Below are 19,255 nucleotides of genomic sequence, written 5' to 3' on the forward strand. Positions count from 1 at the left end.
TCTCAGAACCTGTGCTGGAGGGACAGGGATCCGCAGGAGATTTCTCCAGGAACAAAAGCACTGAGAGCTGGTATTTTCTCTTCCCCTCCCCCAGCCTAGATAGATAGAATGCTTGTGAAAGCCAGCATAACACACTTTATCAGCCTTGCTAGCAGGACCAGGTGCCCTACCCCCATGTTCCCCTGCCAACCTACACCATCTAACCTACCTTTCCTGATAGGCAACCCTCCAAAACAACTCCCTGAACAGCCATACCCAGCAGGACCAGCACCACTCCAGAAAGATTCCTGCCCTGGGTATGGGGGATAAATAAACCCATATACCAGCAAATCCACAGTTCCTACAGCTTAGCTTCTTAGCTGGCTGTGCAAGGAGCAAGCCCTGCTATTCAGGGTGCCTGCAGCTGTGGCAGAGGGACTAACTGTAGACAGCCAGGCTGACTGCTGCCCAGTCCGCCAATAAACCACCACCAGCGCAAACAGTCCTCTCAATACTACAGATAGAAAACACGGCCCAATGCATCCTTCGCAGGTAAAGAGGGTTTTTGCAGCTGGCTGGGAAATCATGGCTCAGCCACAACAGGAGGGTACATGCAGCTCACAGAGGGACACCCCTGGAGTGCCTGGTTGTGGTGACCGGGAGATTGTTCTATGAGGCACCGCAGGACCGCTTCACAAGACCACTACTTTCAAGACCAGAAGACACAGCTGACCTAATTAACAGAAACAAACACAGAGAGTTAGACAAAATGAGGCAGATGAATATGTCCCAAAGAACAAGGCAAAATCACTGTAAAAGAGCTAAATTAAATGGAGATAAGCACTATGCCTGGTAAAGAATTTAAAGTCATGGCAATAAGGATATTCACGGGACTTGAGAAAAGAGTGGAGGAACACAATGAGAACTTCAAAAAAGAAATGGAAAATATAAAAAGGAACCAGTCAGACATGAAGACTACAATAACTAAAATAAGAAAATAGAGTAAATCTGTGCACCTGGGTGGATTCGTGGTTTAAGCAGCTGTCTTCAGTTCAGGTCATGATTCCAGGATCCTGGGATCGATCCTCACATTGGGCTCCCTTTTGGGCAAGGAGCCTGCGTCTCCCTCTCCCTCTGCCTCTGCCTCTGCCTGCAGCTCCCCTCACTTGTGCACGCTCTCTCTCTCTCTTTCAAATAAGTAAATAAAATTAAAAATTAAAAAAGAAAAAGAAAATAGTGTGAGTCAACAGCAGATTAGAGGGTACAGAAGAATAGATCAGTGATCTAGAAGACAGGGTAATGTAAAGCAACGAAGCTGAACAGGAAAAAAAAAAAAGAAGGAAAAAAGAAAAGAAATGAAAACAGGTTAAAGGAACTCTGTGACACCAATGAGCATAATAACATTAGCATTATAAGGATCCCAGAAGGAGAAGGGGGGGCATAATACATATTTGAAGAGATAATGGCTGAAAGTTGCATTAATTAGGGTAAGGAAACAGACATCTGGGTCTAGGAAACACAGATAGCCCCTAACAAAATTATCCCTGAAGAGACCCACGAATTAAAACAGCAAAAAACAGTGACAAAGAGAAAATTTAAAAGCAATAAGAGAAAAGAAAAATTACATAGAGGGGAAACCCCATAAGGCTGTCAGCTGGTATTTTCAGCAGCAATGTTGTAGACTTGAAGGGAGTAGCAGGATATATGCAGGATGCTAAAAGGAAAAACAAAACAAAATGAAACACCCTACAAACAAGAATACTTTACCCAGCAATGTTATTACCTAGAACAGGAGAGATAAAAAATTCCCCCAAGAAAACTGAAGGAGTTCATCACCACTAAAGCAGCAGTACAAGAAATACTAAAGGGAATTCTTCAAGCAGATAAAAATGTCACAAGTAGAAGAAAATTATGAAAGGAAAAAATTTCAAAGGTAAACATAATAAAGATAATTGAGGAATCATTTACAAAGCTAGTATGGAAGTTAAAACAAAGAAGTGGCAAAATATCTACAAAAATTAGCCAAGGGATACACAAAATGAAAGATGTAATATATGATATAATGTACATCAGACATAGAACAGGAGGAAGTAAAAATCTAGAACTTTGTGAATGTGTTTAAACTTAACCAACCGTCAACTTAGTATAGACTGTTATACACATAAGATGCTGTATATGAACCTAATAGTAACCACAAATCAAACATGGATGGAACTAGAGCGTATCATGTTTAGCGAAATAAGTCAAGCGGGGAAAGACAACTATCATATGATCTCCCTGATATGAGGAAGTGGTGATGCAACATGGGGGCTTAAGTGTGTAGGAGAAGAAGAAATGAAACAAGATGGGATTGGGAGGGAGACAAACCATAAGTGACTCTTAATCTCACAAAACAAACTGAGGGTTGCTGGGGGGAGGGGGGTTGGGAGAAGGGGGTGGGATTATGGACATTGGGGAGGGTATGTGCTTTGGTGAAGTGTGAAGTGTGTAAACCTGGTGATTCACAGACCTGTACCCCTGGGGATAAAAATATATGTTTATAAAAAATTAAAAATTAAAAAAAAAACCTATAATAGATACACAATAAGTAAAGGGCAATCTAAGCAAAACACTAAAGAAAACCATCAAACCACAAATAAATCAAGAGAAGAAGGAACAGAGAAGAACTACAAAAACAACCAGAAAACAACAAAATGACAATAATTATATACCTATCAATAATTTCGTTAGGGGTGCCTGCGTGGCTCATTCAGTTGAGTGTTCAGCCCTTGAGTTCAGCTCAGGTCATGATCCAGGGGTCCTGGGATTGAGCCCCGTGTGGGCCTCTGTGTTCAGTAGGGAATCTGCTGGAGGATTTTCTTTCCCTCTGCCCCTCCCTCTGCTTGTTTTCTCTCAGAAACATTTGAACTATTTCTAATATTCAACTGACAAAACCAACACCAGGAGTTGTTGTCTATGTTTAAAGATATAATCTGCCTATCAGTCCTTTCATTTGAATAATAAATTTCTGGCAATACGCATTTTAAATTATTACTGCAAAACAAATTTGGGACATTCATAATCAATAATCATAGTAAAAGGTACTAAATGTAACCTACCGGCCCTAAAGGGATTTCCTATTAGGTCACAGGACAAGGTACTTAAATATTTCTTGGATGATTACATAGACATGAGCAGACATCTGCCTTACAGTCAGTGAAAATGTTTTCCAGATTTTGAGAAATTTTTATCTGACAGTTTGTGGTAATGATGTGGTATTTTTTCGTTTAGTGTTATCTTGTTTACTCAGTTGCTCATTTTGTCCTTTTTATTTGCTTTCCCACGCCCTTTGTTTTTTTTTTTTTTTAAGATTTTATTTATTTATTTGACAGAAATCACAAGTAGTCGGAGAGGCAGGCAGAGAGAGAGAGAGGGAAGCAGGTTCCCTGCTGAGCAGAGAGCCCCATGCGGAACTCGAGACCAGGACCCTGAGATCATGACCTGAGCCAAAGGCAGCGGCTTAACCCACTGAGCCACCCAGGCGCCCCTCCCCCTCCCTTTGTTAATGGCACTTAAATAGAAAATTGAGAAAGGTTCTTTCATTTGTTCTATAAAAACATCATTTTATACTGGATGTCCAGATCTGGTCTCCCTCAATTCTGATTAAAATTCATTTTCCAGCTTGGTCTTGAACATGCATATCCTTAGAAGTTGCCATTGCCCTTCTGAAATAGACTAAAATTGAATTGCTTTTAGCGTGGAATACTAAAATTTATGTATTCTGTTTATCAGAAATTCTGTAGCTTTTTTAACTTACCAATTAAAGTGGGAAAAATTCTGACTCTGAAATAAAGTTGCTGATTTTTACAGTTTTTAGAATGGAGCAATAACTGATAAGCAATGCCAATGGTTTCTATATTCATAAAAAGTTTCTAGAGCTATTTTTTTCTGGTCCAGACAAAATTCGTGGGTATAAAAATGTTAGTGTTGGGGCATCTGGGTGGATCAGTGGGTTAAAGTCTCGGCCTTCGGCTCAGATCATGATCCCAGGGTCCTGGGATCAAGCTCCACACTGGGCTCCCTGCTTGGCAGGGAGCATGCTTTCCCCTCTCTCTCTCTGCCTGCCCCTCTACCTGCTTGTGATCTCTGTCTGTCAAATAAATAAATAAAATCTTTAAAAAAATATATTAATGTTAAGCCTGTTGCACATGGGTAATCCAATTGGTGCTCTGATGTTTTCGGGGGTTAAAACCCTGGTATAAATTATAATCTGTACAGTTCAAGAGTTATAAGTGATCCATTTAGTTAGGTTATTGTGATATATTGAGCATTTATCACATACAAGGCATTAGCAAAGTGTACCTAACTTGCAGGATTTTGAAATTCTTTTTTAAAGATTATTTATTTATTTATTTATTTATTTATTTGACAGACAGAGATCACAAGTAGGCAGAGAGGCAGGCAGAGAGAGTGGTGGGAAGCTGGATCCCCACTGAGCAGAGAGCCTGATGCAGGGCTCGATCCCAGGACCCTGGGATCATGACCTGAGCTGAAGGCAGCGGCTTAACCCACTGAGCCACCCAGGTGCCCCACTTGCAGTATTTTTTTTAAAGCAAGATAATAGTTTAAAAATATGTAGCATTCTGCTAGTCATATTTATAAACCTTTAGTAAACATTAGTTCCTTCCCCAATCTTCCTGTCATTTTAACCATTCAACAAATATTTATTGTGTATGTACTGTATGGTTGGTTTTGAGCTAGCCAGGAATTTCAAAACAGGATAGAAATTTGTGAGATAACTAGGTGAAGAACAAGAAATGTGAGCATAGTTCATCTTTAATGAAGATAACTTAACCATCTTAATGAAGATAACTAAACTGAGGTTTGATGGAATGTGTCTAATGCTCCAATCTTCAAGTTAAGCATGGCCTGTCTTTAAATAAATATTTAACAATTCCAGTTTTTACTCAACTATTTGAAAGATGCATAAGTATTTAACAAATACAATTTGAAATAATTTTCTTTCATCAAGAGGAAGTATTGTCAAAATCTTTGGAAAACAAAAGTCCAACAGTTGAGAAGATGATAATTTTTTTTTTTTTTTTTTTACTTAGTTGATCACTTTTAGAAATGTGCAGCACTGTAGTGGAAAATCACAGGAGTGGTTAAAGGGGTCCTACGCACCCCTTTTCAACATATGTGTTGGGCAAGTGGTTCCCTCATACCACTGAGCAATGCTCCAACACCCACTGGGTGTCTCACAATTCAACCCAATTCCAACATTATCTACCTAAAGACAGTATCAGCTTCCACAGGTCAAAATTTCAATACCAGAAGACTGTTCTCCATCTTTCAGACCAGGAGGTCTGTCACATGTGCTTATGACCTATTGGCTATAAATTGGAGCTTCCAACAACTCCCTTTCTTGAGTTCAATTAATTTGCTAGTGAGAAACATTTTACTTGCTAGATTATGGTTTATTATAAAAGTATAGAACTCAGGAAAAGCCAGATAGAAGGGATGCATAGAATGAAGTATGAAGAAAGGGCAAGGAGCTTCCACTCCCCCCAAATCTCCATGTGATTACCAACTGGAAGTTCTCTTTCTGTGTCTTTATGGAGTCTTTTTAATATAGACATATTTGATTAAATCATTGAACATTGGTGACTGAACGCAATTCTCAGCCTCTCTCCCTGGAGGTCAGGAGGTGAGACTGAAAGTCTCATCACTAGGTTGGCTGCATTGGCAACCAGCCACCATCCTTAGGTGGTGTTCAAATTCTGTCATTAACATAAAAAAAGGAAAATTTATTACTGTCCTTGGAGGAAATGCCATGGATTCTAGGAACTCTGTGCCAGAGACAAAGATGAAGACCAAATATATATTTCTTGTAAGTCACAATATGACAATAATTGTCTTGGATGGAAATAGAAATTGAGTGGGATGAGAAGAAGGTGACCGTGAAGTGGATGAATTATTATGTTCTGTCCCTTGATAGAGGTTTGGACTAGACAGGTGTATGCATTTATCAAAACCCAGAATGTACGCTGAAAATATGTGCACTTTACATAAATGTTATTAGCGAACTTCTTGCTAACGTATTTGAGGAAGTTGTTGAGATGTTTGCAATTTACTTTAAATGAATAGAGATTAAATTAAAATTCATGGATGAATAGATTGAAGGATACATAGTATGAATGAGAAGCATAGTAAGATGTTAATGGTAGAATCTAGGTGGTGGACTTTAGGTTGGTCATGAAAAAATTTTCCCAACTTTGCTCCATGTTCAAATGTTCGCATGATAAAGTCTTGGAAAGAAAAGAATCAGCATTAAGGGTGCATATAATTTATTCACTGTGTCTAGTATTTTGATGTTAATAAAAATATTCAGGACTTAATTAAATTGTATTTAATTTCAATGCTGCCTTTTCATATGTACTTGCTGTTAATAATAGCGAAAGTTGTTTCCTGCATGTGTTCCTTTTAGGACTCAATTAACATTGATTTGTCCACTGCTGCAGACTATATTAACACTAACAACTTAGAATAAATTAGTGTTTGCTCTTTATGAATAAGTTCAACAACTTTCTGTTTTCATTCCAACTTCCTTTCCAATGTGTTCAAATTAAAAGCTATTAATGTTTCCATTTCCTGGCAATTTTATTTTTATATTCATATTCAAATTGCATTACTATAATGCATATTTTTCCTAATAAATGTCAGATTTTATTATTATTTCTATTTAAGAGTTTAATGTAATGGCTCTATTTGGATGTTCAACATATAACTTTTTTTTTTTTTTAAGATGTATTCACTTATTAGAAGTGGGGAAGGAGCAGAGGGAGAGGTACAAGCAGGCTCTACTGAGCATAGAGCCAGGTGTGGGGCTCAATCTCATGACCCTGAGATCATGAGCTGAGCTGACATCAAGAATCGGAGGCTTAACCAACTGAGACACCCATGCACCTCTCAACATTTAGCTTTTTAAGAAAATTTCATAATTTATAAATATAACATGCCCTATTTTTCAGAATGCTTTGTTCTAATACAAAGCACTAGGGTGGAGTCCAGAAAATGGCAAGATTCAATGAAGGGGTCATAAAAGTGCATAAAACTATCTGAATTTTATTTTTATTAAAAATTTTATTAATATTGAATCTATGGATTGACCAGGACATGCTCATTTGGTCTTTGTCAGTCACATATTACATGAAGTATTTGGATTTCCTGAAGAAAAAATGAGTTTTGTGGTGTGGAAGAGTTAGCCGTTAAGCCTATTGTATTAAATTGTAGTTCATACCTGACTGTTGTTACGTGAATTCCCAGCACTGGTCTCTGAAGTCATATAGGACTCTGAAAGTGCTACCAGCTTGGACAGGATCCCCAAGGAGGTGGACTCCTTAATAATCTTCTTGACTTTTCAGTGAAGAGTGATAAACTGTTTGTATTTGGTAGAGTTACTCATGTTAATATAGTCAGAACATATTTCTTTTTTTCTTTATAAAGATTTTATTTATTTATTTGACAGAGAGGGATCACAAGTAGGCAGAGAGGCAGGCAGAGAGAGAGGAGGAAGCAGGCTCCCCACTGAGCAGAGAGCCTGATGAGGGACTCGATCCCAGGACCCTGAGATTATGACCTGAGCCGAAGGCAGCGCCCACTGAGCCACCCAGGCGCCCTCAGAACATATTTCTATCTAATGAAGTAATCTTCATGACCTAATAAGATCATTAACTATGTGCCTCACTTTCACTATTTTTTGAATTTTTGCTGATCTAGTTGTATTAGTTCTGCTTTGGCCTGGAAAGAAGAAAGAGAAACAAACTTCTCGGTTTCCTTGTTGTGATTATTGTGGTTAATGAATGTTTTTTCTTATGCCAGTGGGTGGGGTGTGTGGTCCCTGATCATGGCCTATACTTTGCTACAAAACTTCAAAAGACATTCTTTCTGTGGTCTGCATAAGAATGTTTTCTAACACCCAAATAGGAATTCTGTACTCAGCAGGGTTTATATGGTCACTGGTACAGGGAATCTTAGAGTTTCTCTTACCTTTAGGCTATAAGAATGAATGTGTTTGAGGACATACACCCAGTTCACAGTGAGCTGAATAATTACTTCCCTCCAGGATGAAACAGCATAGACTAGAACTGAAGAGAAGCTTTGGAGTGAGACATCGGAGATTATATTCCAGGTCTGCCACTTGCTAGCAGTAGAACCCAGGCAATATTTGCAATGCTTCATGTCTCAATTTCCTCATTTGTCAAGGACTCTGACAATGGTGTCCCTCTTCCTTGCATCCTAGGTTTCCTGTCTCTGCATTATTATTGTCACCAGCATACAAACATTCTATAAGAGCTTCCATTTTATTTTATTTTTTTTAAAGAAAGAAAAAGACAAGCTCTGTCTATATACCATGCACACCTCCTGCTATGTCACAATATCCCAATAGCAAACTATCTTAAAAGATTTGGTTTATAGTGTCCTATTTATTCCCATTCTGTCTTGAACTCTCTCTGACCAGGCCTTTCTCCCCACCAACCCTCTCCTCTACCTTCTAACAAAACAAAACAAAATAAAAATAAAACAAAACCCAAACCTATTTCTAGTCAAGTTGATGAGTGACCTCCACCTTTGCCAAATAACTTCTCGTGCTTTAGATAATTCACTTAATCAGTGGCTTTTGACACAGTTTACCACTCCCTTTTCAAATGCTTTCTCACTTGGTAAATGGGGCACCACATTCTAAATGAGCAAACACAGAAACATGAATGTATTGGTGGACTTAGTCCTTTTTCTTCTTCTCTTCTATATTGGTACTCATTTCTTGAGTTATTTTATCTAGTATCATGGCCTTAAATATCAAGCTTTTTCTAATTACTACATATTTGTATCTCAGACAATTTCTTTTCCTCTTTGAATGACATGCTTTTAGGTTCTGGGGCATGTATTTTTTTTTTTAATTTTATTTATTTATTTAACAGAGAGAGAGAGATCACAAGTAGACAGTGCAAAGTAGGTGGGGGGGTGGGGGAGCAGGCTCCCCGCTGAGCCGAGAGCCTGATGTGGGGCTTGATCCCAGGACCCTGAGATCATGACCTGAAGGCAGAGGCTTAACCCACTGAGCCACCCAGGCGCCCCAGTATGTGCGTTCTTATTATAAATTCCAAAAATGGTTCCTGTTACTTGCAACTCCAAAGTCCAAATACAGTTGCTTAATTAGCCTTCTGAGAATGTTGTTCCTGATATCTAAAATAAAGCTCCTATAACTGAAACACAGGCAAGGCAGTTTTTGTTGAAAGACTCTGATTAAAACATATAAATGAAATACAGGAATTATAAATGGAATTCTCATTTTGCCTCATTTGCTAATTTAAAATATTGGCCTGAGGGTCAGGCATCTAGTATAGCATACATCTAGGGGCCTGCTAGCCGCTTCTTGCTTTTTCTCTTTCATTTTTTCATATTATCAATTTTATTGATTTCAGAGACCCCAAACTTAAGGGGTATCAGGGATTCTTTGCCCCTTAGTGGGTTTTAGTCATGAGTATGACAAAACTGCAAAATCAGGAAGGAAAGGTATCTGCATATGACAGTCCATAAAAATGTGTTAGGAAAAAAAAAATGTGTTAGGAAGAGGGATGCACTGAAGACAATGTATTTATTATTGAATAAATGAATGGCCAATGAACTCTTGATCAGAGGGAGCCATTAGCATGATATCCACAAAGGAGGCATCTATTAAACCATATTTAAAAGGCATAAAGAGCTTTTCCCTTACCCCAGCAAGATAAACAGTTCCTGTTTCATTTGAAGTAATCTAGCCAACCATCTAAGGAATACAAAGAGTGTAGAAAGTAGAAGAGAGCCATTATGAAGTATTTGAGAGGCAAGAATGATCTAAAACACCCATATCTAATCTTTTGAGAAAATAAATGCAAGAGAGCAAGGTACACTGGAATAGTCCCATAATTGTGTTAAGTCCCTTGAGGTTCATGTCTAGCACATTAGACATGTTATAATTGAACCGTTGAGAAACAAATTAAAATTTCAATGATCTCCCCTCCCTTTGGAAGTAAACTTAGTTTCCTATTACTGATGTTGTCAGAGCTCATGATATCATTTTCTAACCAACACTTAATGGCCCACTCTAAGTGCTTCTAATTTTCTATAATTAATGTACATGTAAAAGAGACTTGCAAATGTTTTATTTTTGAATGCTACATGTTGGAAAAAAATAAACAACCTAGTACTAGGTTCTTACTTTGGAATCTCCTGAGATGTTGGTGAGCAGTTTTGCACAGATATGGGTAGGAAATGGGTATTATGTTTTATACAATACAATATATTCTGTACATTCATCTCCCCCTACTCTGATGGTCACCTCTTTACAGGTCACTAAAAAGAATAACAAGCAGTATGAAATCTATTTTACATGGATAATATGATGCAACTTACAAATCCTAAAATTGCTCACCAATTTTAACTAAAAATTAAACTGAGGATTGCTGGAGGGGAGGGGTGGTAGGTTGGGGCAACTGGGTGATGGACCTTGAGGGGGGTCACATCATGTAACAAGCACTGGGTATTATATAAGGCGGAAGAATCACTGACTTCTACCTCTGAAACCAATAACACATTATGTTAATTGATTAAATTTAAATAAAAACTTTTAAAAATTATTCTTTCTTTGTATGAGGGTAATCATAGGAGTACATTTGTACATTTTGCCTCATTTGCTTTCTCCTAATAAATCCCTCTTCCTATCAGTTTACAACCTGTGCTCAAGTAGTATTTGCTTACACAACTGAGAAAGTCTCTTACTTCCTTCACAACTCACTAATTTATTTTCTTCCTTGGTATTCACGGTTTGGTATTTTAGGGCAAAAATTTGTCCTCACAGCAGTTTCATCCTTTTCACTTACATGGTCTTCCTGCCATTACATAAGGCACCCCTCTCAAGGCATACTGATCCCCTTTATCACAGTGACTTGCTGAGTCAAGATTTGGGAAGACTCAGAATAATTTCCTTCCAAAGGCCTCAGACATAGAAGTCATATTGTAAAATGAACTTCTTTTAAGGGAAAGAGGGCAAAGAGTAGCCACAAGGTGTGGATATAAAGATTAAGAGTATGGGAGGAGAGGGTTCCGGTTCAAAATGGCAACATAAGAAGGATCGTGGACGCACTACCTCCCACTGACACACTCAATCTGCAACTACCTGTGGAATATCTTACTCTTTAAAAAATGAAAACCTAAAAACTGTCTGAGCAACCCCCTAGCACTTGTAAACAACAACAAAAAAAGATTCACAAAAAAGTGGGTAGGAATGGCTTGCCCTAAACACCATTCCAGGCTTTGTGATCCCAATCAGGAGGGAATTCAAAATCCAGAACCTCTCCCTGAGGAGTTAAGGGTTTGAACCTCACACTGGTTACTCCAACTTCCACCTGAAAGATGAGCCACATCTAGCTCTGAAAACTGATGGGGTTCCCATCCATGAGACACACAGGCTAAAACAATCTGAGAAATGTCTCTTAAAGCCACACTTTTAGACTCACTTGTCTTAGGGACCATCACAAATGCCTGACTTTGTGAATAAAGCCCATTTGCTAATTTAAAATATTGGCTTGAGGGTCAGGCATCTAGTATAGCATACATCTAGGGGCCTGCTAGCCCCTTCTTGCTTTTTCTCTGCCTGATTCTAGCCAGTAAGTTTCATTTTTCTTTTCTTTTCCTTTTTTTTTTCCCCCTTTTCTGTGGGTATCATCTGTGTGTTCTCTCTCTGCCTTGTTCTAGTTAGTGGGCATCATGTTCATGCTCTTCCTCTGCCAGTTCCAGAGTGCTAGCATTTCCCAGAGGGGATCTTTCACACTTACCCAGTATACCAGTTTTTATGGCTGCTGCCCAGGGGATGTATGCCCTGATCTCTTTGGCACTGTAAGAGGCAACCGACCCAGGAGCTCAATCTTTCTCTGAAGGTAGTTTATTAGCTCATCATCATAGCTGAATCCTGAGGGGCAGCTTCTAGTTATATACACACTGAAGGGCTGATTTTAATTCTTTCAACAGATCTTGGAGGGCAGGCATCACCTTCAAATTCTTCCATGGCCCTGCTTCAGAGGACCAGTACCTCCGGGAGGGGAGCTTTCAACACACATACAATGGCCCAGATTTTATGTCTGTTACCCAAGTTTTTGTGCCTATAACCCAACGTATGCCCTTTGATCAACTGGATCTGACAGTCCGGGGGCTTGTGTTCTTGTGTCACATAAAATTATAACATTTGGAGAGAGTGTTCTTGCCAGGCTACCACCCCCAGGTGACTACTTGTCTAGGAGCCTTGGCTTGAGGGCCATGTTTATGGTTTGGCCTATAGCTAGGGGCCTACAGAGGTTCTCTCAGGGAACAGAGGACAGTAGATATAATATTTGCACTCTCCCTCTGCTCTGTTCATGGGTGTCTCCCAGAAATGAGCTTATACTCTGGTCTAGTGCCTCCAGTTGCTATCCAGGGAATACCTCCAGATCAGCTGCCTCTGGTGGTGAGTAGAGCTTATGTTTATGTCCCTATAGGATTGTCTATATTTTCTTTCTTTAAAAACTTCTGCCTGAGGATCTGGATTCCAGTCAGCTTGGACCTACGTGCTGATGGATCTTCTCCTTTCTGAGACACTGACAGATCCTGGCACACCCTCAATTACAAGGAGCCATTAAAAGTAAAATAAGCTTTTTGGACAATCACAAAGATTAGGGAGAATAACAAAGAGCTAGAGCAAGGTTGAACAATAAGCTTCATCTCCTACATCAGGCCCCTCATTCAAGACTTGAAGTGGCTGTTTTATCTAATGCAGAGAAATCAACACACAGGGAGGCCTATGTAGCTCTGTCAGTTAAGTGTCTGATGTTGGCTCAAGTCATGATCCCAGATCCTTGACGGAATCAAGCCCCACACAGAGTTCCCTGCTGAGCAGGGAGCCTGTTTCTCCCTCTCCTTCTGCCCCCACCTCTGCTTGTGTGCCCTCTTTCACTTTCTCTCTCTTGCTTTCAAATAAACAAATATTTAAAAAAAGAAAAAGAAAAATAATACACCAAGACACAGAGTATTCCAGTCCAAGATGGCAATGTTAAAAGACCCTGAACTCACCTCCTTCACTGAACACACCAAATTTCCTATTAATAGAACAATTCCCCCTGAAGAAGAACTGAGGGCTGATGAACAGCTACTGAACAACCAAAGATAGAGAGAATGGCAAGAAAACTACAAGAGAGATGGAGACACAGTAACAAAGAAAACCAGAAAACCCTACATTGAAAATGGCAGTGGGGAAGGATAGTCTGAGGAACCAGAAAAGATCCCACATTAATTGGGTACAGAAGAAACCCACAGTTTAAAAAGCAACTAGCATATAAAAGAGACAACATTAGAACTCCACACCACGTGGTAGAAGAACTGTGGGATTGCTCGCTAGGTAAAGGGACTGGAGAACAGCACAGTTTACATTCCTACCACATCTTAAAAGTCTAGATTGTAAAAGAGTTTGGATGCAATAATGGGAAGGTCTGATTATCACAGCAAGCTTGAGATCTCAGGGAGTCCGATGTCCATAAGCCCATGCCAGCTCTGTACATATTGGGACATAGAAAAAAAGGATTTTGAGAGAGGGGTGTCTAGATGGCTCAGTCAGAAGAATAAATAGCTCTTGATCTCAGGATCATGAGTTTCAGTCCCACCATGGGTGTAGAGATTACTGAAATAAACAGAAGAAGAAGAAGAAGAAGAAGAACAACAACAACAACAATGTGTCAATGACCTGTGGGAATAGCTTTTTCCTGCTCCACCTTAAAAGACCAAGCCAGAGGGGTACCTGAGTGGCTCAGTCTTTAAGTGTCTGACTTCAGCTCAGGTCATGATCCCAGGGCCCTGGGATGGAGCCCAACATGAGCATGGACTTCCTGGTCTGCTTCTCCCTCTCCCACCATTAACCCCCCACCCCGCCTGTGTTACCTCTCTGTGTGTCTCTGTCCAATAAATAAGTGAAATCTTTAAAAACAAAACACCACACCAGAGTAGGGTCTGGATGCTGTAACAGGTGGGCCGGGTCATCACAGACAGCTGGGGTCCTCAGTGAGTCCAGGGTCCACAAAGCCACATCAGCCTCTGTGCTGCTGGGGCACAGAAAATAAGCCACAGGATTTTTAATTTCTTTCAACAGGGTGGCTCATTTTTTATATTTTATTTTTATGTATTTTTTCCTACTTTGTCTTTTCTTAATTTTTGTTCTTTGGGGATTTTTCTTTTCTTTTTTTCTCTTCTTCCTTTTTCTTTTTACTGTTATATTTTTCTTTTATTATTATTGTTTCCTTACTTTTGTAAAAAGCCATGGTTTAAGAGAATACCTAGCAAAAACAGCCACAACTCCAGCCAGCCAGCAAAAGTCATCAAGGACACACAGTTTATATAGGGAACACTATATGGAAGACCACTCATTCAAGTTCAGGAAAAGTAGTCTTTCCATCTAATCCATGGGGATGAGGGGAACACAGAAAGTCAAGAAAAATTGGGAGACAGAGGACTATGCTCTGAAAGAAGGAACAAGAAAAAAAAAAACAAAAACAAAAACAGAAACAAGAAATATGCCTGACCAAAAATTTTAAATGATCATAAAGCTACTCACTGGGCTAGAGAAAAGAATAGAAGCTTTCAGTGAGAACTTCAATTAAAAAAAAAAAAATGTTAAAACGAACAATTCAGAGTTGAATAGTATAATAACTGAAATAAAAAAACACAAGAAGGAATTAACAGTAGGTTAGAAGATGCAGAAAAATTTGTCAGGGATCTGGAAGAACAGTAATGGAAAGCACACAAGCTAAACAGCAAAAAGAGAAAATAGTTTTAAAAAGGTGGATAGGTTAAGAGATCTCTTGGCCAACATCAAGTGAATAAACATTTGCATCATGGAGGTCCCAGAAGATAAAAAAGAAGAGAAAGAAAGGTGTAGAACACTTATTCAAAGAAATAATAACAGAAAACTTCCCAGAATAAGAAATAGACATCTAAGCATCTAAGTTGAAGAATCACAGAGAGTTCCAATATAATGAACCCTAAAGAGGTCCATAACAAGGTGTATCATAATTAAAATGTCAAAGGTTAAAGAGAGAATCTTAATATCAGCAAAAGAGAAATAAAAAGTTGTATGTGAAGAAAGCCTATAAAGCTACGAGTTGAGTTTTCAGCAGAAACTTTGCAGGCCAGAAGAGAGTAAGATGATATATTCAAACTGCTGAAGAAAAAGAAAATTTACAATCAAGACTGGGAAGGTTATCATTCAGATTGTAGGAGAGATAAGGAATTTCCCAGACAAATAAAAGTTAAGGGAGTTTATTACCACTAAAAAAACCTTAAAAGAAATGTTGAAAGGAAAAAATGGCCATAATTAGACATAAAAAAATTATGAATAAATAGATGTAGAATATGATAACATATACATAACACATGGAGAAGGAAGTAAAATAGGAAGTTTTTTCTTTTTCTGTCTTTTTAATTTTTTTTTTTAAGGAATGTGTTTGAATCCAAATGACCATCAAATTAATATAGACTTCCATTTTATTAGGGTGTTATATATCTACCTCATGGTAACCATAAACCCAAAACCTTTTATATATGCACAAAACATAAACAGAAAGAAAACTAAACATAATATAGAAACTCATCAGTCACAAAGAAATAGAACAAGAGAAGAAAAAGGAACAAACAGACACAAAAAACAATAAGAAAAAAAAACAGAAAACAAATCTTAAAAATGGAAATAAACACATCCCTACAAATAATTATATTAAATATAAATGGACTTGGGCCACCTGGTTGGCTTAGTTGGCTAAGTATCTGACTTTTGATTTTGTCTCAGGTAGTGATCTCAGGGTGTGAGATCAAGCCCTGCAGTAGACTCTGCATTAGGCATGGAGGGTGCTTAAGATTCTCTTTCTCCCTCTCCTCTCCCTATGCCCCTTTCCCACCATACTCTCTCTCTAAAAATAAAATAAAATAAAATAAAATAAAATAAAATAAAATAAAATAAAATAAAATAAAAATGTCCTAAAGGTTCCAGTAGAAAGACATAGGGTGGCAGAATAGATTAAAAAATAAAATGGACCTATCTATATGCTGCCTGCAAGAGATTCACCTCAGACCTAAAGACCCCTACAGACTGAAAATGAAGGGACGGAAAAACTTTCACCATACAAATGCAAATGGGAAAAAAAAATGCAAAACCAGGGCAGCTATACTTATGTGAGACAAAACAGACTTTAAAATGAAGGCTATAACAAGAGACCAAAAAGGACATCACATAATAATAAAGATCAATCCAACAAGAAGTTATAACAATTGTAAAGATCTATGTACCTAACACTGAAGTACTTAAATGCATAGAATATTAATAGAAATAAGGATAAAAATTAATGACAATACAATAATAGGAAACTTTAACACCCCATTTATATTAACAGATTACCTAGACAGAAAGCTCAATAAAAAAAATAATAATGTCTTTGAAAGACACATTCGACCAGATGGACACAACAAATATATATAGAACATTCCATACCCCCAAACAGAATACAAGTTCTTCTCAGGGGCACATGGAGGATTCTCCAGAATAGATCATTTACTAGTCCACAAAACAAGCCTCAATAAATTTGAGAAGATTGAAATCATACTATTCATCTTTTCCAATCACAATGGTATAAAACTAGAAATATATTGCACACACAAAAAGAATGGAAAAAAATACAACCATGTGGAGACTAAACAACATGATACTAAACAACCAATAAGGTAAAAAAGGCAGTCAAAGAAGAAATTTAAAAAAAAAAAACCACATGAAAACAAATAAAAATGAAAACACAATGGTCCAAAAATCTTTGGGGCACAGCAAAAGCAGTTCTAAGAAGGAAGTAAATAGTGATATGGGCGATCTCAAAAACATAAGAAAAAGCTAAAAAAATGCACTTTACACTTAAAGAAACTAGAAAAAGAATCAACAGAGCCCAGTTTGAGTAGAAGAAAAAAAATAACAAAGATGAGAGCATGGAGATAATAATAATGAAATAAATGACATAAAGAGAAAAGAGAGAGAAATCAATGAAGCCAAGAGTTGATTCTTTGAAAAGATTTTTTATAAAAGGAGGGAGAGGGTAAGGCCTTAGCCAGACTCATCAAGAAACAGAGAAAAATGACCAAATTAAATTAGAAACAAGGGAATAAAAATAACAACTGACACCACAGAAATACCAACATTTATAAGTGAATACTATGAAATGTCATATGCCAACAAACAATACAACCTAGAAGAAATAATTGCCTAGAAGCAGATGGTCTTCCCAAACTGATCAAAGAAAGAAGGGAAAATCTGAATGCACAGATTACAAGTAATGACTCAACCAGTAATCAAAACACTACCAAAAAATAAAGTTCCAAGACAAGATGGATTCAGAGAGGAATTCTACTAGACTTGTAAAGAGGAGTTAATACCTTTTCTCCTCAAACTACTTCAAAAAAAATGGAAGATAAAGAAAATCTTCCAAATACCTTGTAGGTGGCCAGTATTACCCTGATATCAAAACCAGATAAGGACGTCACAAAACAAACAAACAAACAAACAAACAAAAACTAACTACAAGCCAATATCCCTGATGAACATAGATGTAAAAATACTCAACAAAATATTAGCAAACTAAATCCAACAATACATTGAAAACATCATTCATCATAATCAGATGAGATTTCTTCTGGGGACGCAAGGATGACTCAATATTTGCAAATCAGTCAATGTCCTACACCACATCAACAAAATGAAGTATAAAAATTATATGAACATTTTGATAGATGAAGAATAACATATGACAATATTCAACATCCATTCATGATAAAAACTCTCAACAAAGTGAGGTAGATGAAACATATCTCAACATAATAAAGGCCATACATAAAAAATCCACAGTTAACATCATACTCAATGGTGAAAAATAAAGCTTCTCTAAGTTCAGGAAGAAGACAGGATGTCCACTTTCACCACTTTTATTCAATACTATACTAGAAGTCCTGACCACAGCAATCAGAAAAAAAAGTGGGAATAAGAGGTATCTGTATTGGTAAAGAAGAAGTTTAACATTACTATTTGCAGATGACATAATATTATACATAGAAAGTCCCAAAGATTCTACCATAAAAACTACTAGAATTAATAAATAAATTCAGTTAACTGGCAGGATATAAAATTAATACCTGTAAATCACTAGTGTTTCTATACACTAATGACTGTGTAGAATAAAGATAATTTTTTTTAAAAATTACAATGTTACCAAAAAAATTACCTAGGAATAAACTTAACCAAGGAAGTGAAAGATCTGTATTCTAAAAACTCTAAACCACTGATGAAAGAAACTGAACAAGACACAAACAAATAGCAAGATAGGTCATGCTCATGGATCAGAAAAATATTAGATATCTGTACTACTCAAAAGAGTCTATAGATTCAATGTATCCCTATCACAATGCCAATAACATTTTTATAGAACTAAAACTAATATTAAAATTTGTATGGAATAACAGAAGATCTCAAATATCTAAAGTAATGCTAAGAAAGGAGAACAAAACTGAAGGTATCACAGATTTCAAAATATACTATAAATTTTTAGTAATCAAAATAGTATAGCACAAGAATGTCTAATTTTGTGCCTGTGCCATTGTCATTGACATTAATGGAACAAGATAGAGAGCCCAGAATAAATCCACAATTATATGGCCAATTAATCTATGACAAAGGAAGCAAGAATATACAATGGGGAAAAGACAGTGTCTTCAAGAAATGATGCTGGGAAAACTGGACAACAACATGCAAAAGAATGAAACTGGACTACTTTCTAATATATACAGAAATAAACTCAAAATGGATTTAAGGACTATATATGAGTCTTGAGAGCATAAAAATCCTAGAACAGAGAACAGGAAATAATTTCTCTAACATCAATTGTAACAACATTTTTCTAAATAGGTCTTCTAATCCAAGGGATATAAAAGCAAAAATGAATTATTGAGACTTCATTAAAATAAAAAAAATAGCTTTTCACAGTAAAGGCATCAATAAAACAACAAGGCAACCTACTGAATAAATGAAGATATTTTCAAATGATATATCTGATAAGTGGCTAATATCCAAAACCTACAAATAACTCATACAACTCAAGACCAAAAAAAAAAAAAAAAAAAAAAGAAAAAGAAATAAAGAAAGAAGGAGAAG

General features: G+C 37.2%; 1 pseudogene across 1 annotated transcript in view; it reads right to left on the reverse strand.

Annotated features, from left to right (window-relative positions):
• Positions 1–648: 648 nt before the first annotated feature.
• Positions 649–19,255, reverse strand: part of LOC309863885 — a 41,220-nt pseudogene continuing 22,613 nt past the window's right edge. Inside the window, exon 3 of the transcript in view lies at positions 649–712. The product of the transcript in view is annotated as an uncharacterized misc_RNA (transcript). The remainder of the gene's footprint in view (positions 713–19,255) is intronic.

Source organism: Mustela nivalis, assembly GCF_964662115.1.
Source record: "Mustela nivalis genome assembly, chromosome: 4".
Lineage (NCBI taxonomy): Eukaryota > Metazoa > Chordata > Mammalia > Carnivora > Mustelidae > Mustela > Mustela nivalis.